This window comes from Zingiber officinale, chromosome 9A, assembly GCF_018446385.1.
Source record: "Zingiber officinale cultivar Zhangliang chromosome 9A, Zo_v1.1, whole genome shotgun sequence".
NCBI lineage: Eukaryota > Viridiplantae > Streptophyta > Magnoliopsida > Zingiberales > Zingiberaceae > Zingiber > Zingiber officinale.
Genome location: NC_056002.1, coordinates 103,498,218 through 103,502,724, shown reverse-complemented (window position 1 = coordinate 103,502,724; position 4,507 = coordinate 103,498,218).

Sequence of the window (4,507 nt, the reverse complement as noted above, 5' to 3'; positions counted from 1 at the left end):
GTCTTAAACATTTTTAAAATTAGCTTGAAAATATTTTTGAAAAATTTCTTACAAAAGTAACTTAAAGTATTATATTTTAAACATAGCTCAAGTATTATCTTTTCAAAATCATATTCTTCAAACTCGTACTTTTTGAAAACATTTTGAAAAATCATAGTTTAAAAAATACTTTGAAAATTTCTTTAAAATTTTATGTTTCATACTTTGAAAAACTCTTTGCAAATCTTTTTAAAAATTATTTGACAAATATTTTAGAAATTAACCTGGAAATATTTTCAAAAAAAAAAGTATCTTTATCTTGAAAATGATATTGAAAACTCCTTCAAAAGAATTTTTGACACTAAGAACCAATATTTTTCAAAATATATTTGATGCATGTTTAATTTGAAAATCCAATATACATCTTATTATTGTCTTTCAAAAGAGTGAGGGAATACCTTAGGGAATATCTTGAGAATGTTTCAGATTTTACATCATTGTTGGTGCAAAACTTAGGGATACCTTAGCAATCAATGATTTTTATGCAGTATTCTTTTTGATGAATGACATAAGGGGGAGAAGAAGGTTTTAAGTTAGAAATCTAAATCTTATGAATAAACCTAACTTAAACATATTTGTCAAACATCAAAAAGGGGGAGATTGTTGGTGCAATCGACCTCCAAGGTTTTAAATGTCTGAAAAATATGTTTAACTATGTTTAATGGAGCTTGATCATGGGAAGTCCTAGTCATGGCTAGGTAAGGATGGGAAGTCAACTGAGTGACTAGTCCTAACTGCGGTTAGGCAAGGGAAGTCTTAATTGTAGGCTAGACAAGGAAATCTTGGTATATCGTGGAAGCCAGGTGGATTCAATAGGTCTGGAGGACCTGATCCCTGGGTAGCCGAATACTAAGTCTTGGTGAGTTAAGCCAGGTGGAGAAAACCCTAGGAGGTGGTAACCTTAGGTTCTGGTGAGTGAAGTCAAATGGAGAAATCCTAGGGGGAGATAACCTTAGGTAACGAGAAGTCTTGGAGGAGTGAACTCCAAGCAAGGTTGATCATTGGATCTTAGTGATTCTAAGTTTAGTTTTATAATAACATTTTGTATTACTATTATTGCTGCTGGCTAATGTAGTATTGTAGGAAAGGCCTTAGTGGATTAGGTGATCAGACATTGAGCAGAGAAAGTCTAAACAAGTCTGGAGGACCAATGTTTGACAGGTAAGTTGAGGTAAACAACTGGAGGAGCGACAATGAGGTCGTGTTCCTGTTAGGAACAACCTAAGGTCGCTGATCCAACTGAAGAAATTGGGAAGGTTTTCAAGTTGAGATCAAGATAGTTCTACTGTCTAATACTACTCATGGACCTTACTATTCATATATAGTTGTGCTAACTTTGTTTTGCAGGAATATTATTGTTATATCGAACTAACTTTGTGTTGTAGAATCATATGACCCCTTGAACTTTAATGGGTCATAACTTTTGACTTAGAACTTAGAATTAGGCTCTGTCAGCAGCCACACGTCCAACACTCAGAAACCTTCATTTTGCCAAGGATTCAGTCGATTGACCAGGAGTTTCAGTTGACTAAAAAAGGTATTTTATCAGTCCATCGAATGAAGGTTCAGTCGATCGAATAGGAAAAATTGGCAAAACAGATCAGGCTCGCAAACATGGTATCACAGCATGATCGATCGACCGAAAGTGAGGTTCAATCGACTGCACAATGAAAGCATTAATGGAACATTAAGTGCGAATCTCGGCGAGAAGGGAAGTTCACCATTCGGTCGACTGAATAAGATTATCGGTTGACTGAATCATTAAAGATCAGTTAATGCTCGAAGATAAGATCTTAGCGAAGAAGGAAGAGAGCGGGTTCGATTGACCGAACCCAGGGATCGGTCAATCAAACATCGACGATTTTTATAAAAGAAAGCTCAAGGTCCGAGGCTGGGTAACACTGTTTGGTTTAAAATTAATCACTGTGCAAGAATCTACTGATCGTGCTACTACTCTACAACTCACAAGCTGTTCCATCTAGAAGTGCCGACCAAGCTTCGTCTTTTATTATTGTTGGTATATTTATTTAATCTTGCTTTGTACTTAAACTCTTACAAGATAGTAGGGTGTTACTATCTTGCATATTGTACGCACTACTTCTTTCCGAGATTTTCGGAAAGAAGGGTTTTAGTGGATTGCCCATTGGTGCGGTCAAGGATTATAGGCCTTGGAGTAGGAGTCGACCTAGGCTCCGAACCAAGTAACCAAACTGTTCTTTATTTTTCCGCTACATGACTTTGTTTTTAACGAGTAAAAGAAAAGTTTTAAAAGCGCGATATTCACCCCCTTCCCCCTCTATCGTACTCATTCGATCTAACAGCTTGTACTCAAGGAGTTGTCTTGAGGAGCTCGGTGTGGATACGAATAGAGGTGAGGTTCGACAATATCGCTACGGTTGATGCCCTTCTTGTTACAGGTCATCCGTAAGGTATACCTAGCATAAATTTATTTTTTTATAAAATTTAAATTATGCGATCATGTTTGGCATGTTGTATCCTTATATGCGTGTGGTGTGTGTGATGTAATAATTATAAATTTTTATTATTTTATTTTTTACTGCGCATGCTTATGAAATGTGTTCTAGCACGCACCCACATCAGACATATTCCAACACTTCTAACAAGTTAGGCACGTGGACATCGTCCGGGCGGCATCAACCTGCAAGGTAGGCCAAAAGTACTCTGCCAATAAGATTTTCCTTACCAACGTGCGACCGCCTGAATGACTGCCACATGAACCATGGTGAACTTCTTGCAAGATATATTGAATGTTTTTTGATTCGACGTACTTGAGTAACGACCTCGAAAAGACTCTCTTGTATAGGTGGTCTCCAATTAATGTGAACCATCCAGCTCTCTTTTTAGTAACCAAACTTTCTCCCGATTGGCTGACTTACTGCCCAATCAGAGAAACTCGATCAAAGACATCCTCTAATCACTTGAGCTCCCTCCTTCAATTGGCCTCTCGATGTGAGCTACCAACATTATCTGCTAGATCATCTTATCCAACACCACAGGTATTTAAAACTTGCTAATTTGGCTAGCTCATCTGCATACTGATTTTCCACCCTGGGGATCTTTGGATGATCACCTCTTGAAATCCAACCTTTAATCTTTCAAAGGCTTTGACATATAATCTAAGCCCGGTGTTATTTATCTTGAAGGTACTTGAAAGTTACTGTGCTGCTAGTTGAGAGTCCAAGTGGATAAGGGCATTTGTAACTCCCACATGTCGGGTTGCTTGTGTTGGTCCCTTGGCTACCGACAAGAGGGGGTGAATTGCCCTGAAAAAAAATAATAATACCTTTTTTGAAATTTAAATCTTTGAATAAGACAAACACTTTACTAAAATAATCTAAAATGAATAAAAGAAGTATGAGACAAAAGGATTTACTTGGTTTGCAATTAGAGAGATTACTAATCCAAGGTAAATGAAGCTCAAACTAATTAACTCCTTCTTCGACATAGGTCGAAGGCAGAGAAGCCTCATACAGAACGTTGAACGTACAGACAAACAAAGAACAAAGTGAAAGAAATTGAATATAGAAGTGTTGTATTGACTACTAAGATCAGGGTTGTATTTATAGTCAAGTTTGTTGGTTGCTACTCGGAAAACCTAGAGGTTCCACTGTACAAAAATTTTGTACAAAGGTCTGAACCTTTTCCTAGCTACCATATGTTCTTTTAAATTAAATTTTGGATCGCCTGCGGAACTTAACAAGTTTGATCCAAAACTTAATCTATTCGTTCTTTTAGGTTTTGACTTGGGTCTCCTGCGGAACTTAACACGTTCGACCCAAATCACCTTAAGTTATTAATTCCATTAAATATTAATTTCCATAATAGGTTCCCAGTACTGACGTGGCGAGGCACATGGCCTTCTTGGATTATGGGAGCAACCACCACCGACTAGACAAAACCTTTTATAGAAATCTAATATTTAATTTCCTAAAATAACTTTAGATTAACCGAAAAGAACAATCAAATCACAAGGGAAAAAAAACAAAACAAAACAAAAGAACACAACTTCGAAAAACATATTCGAAATACTAGAACGTAAGCCTCTTGTATTTGGTATTATTTCCATAAATAACTAGCATGATGCGGAAAGGAAAAATTACTAGTTATACCTTCTAGAAAGACCTCTTGATCTTCTATCGTATTCCTCTTCTAACCTCGGACGTTGTGTGGGCAACGATCTTTCGAGATGAGAAACCACCAACCACCTTCTTCTCCTCCTAGCTAGGTTCGGCCAACAATAAGGAAGCTTCACCAAGGAAGAAGATCAAAACACCAACCAAGCTCCAAGAGATGCTAGCTTTCTCTCCTTCTTCTTCTTCTTCTCCAAGTAGTATCCGGCCACCACAAGAGCTCCAAGGGGAGAGAGAGGTTCGGCCACCACAAGAGGAAGAGAGGGAGAGGATGATGGCCGGCCACACCAAGGAACAAAAGAGGGAGAGAAATAATA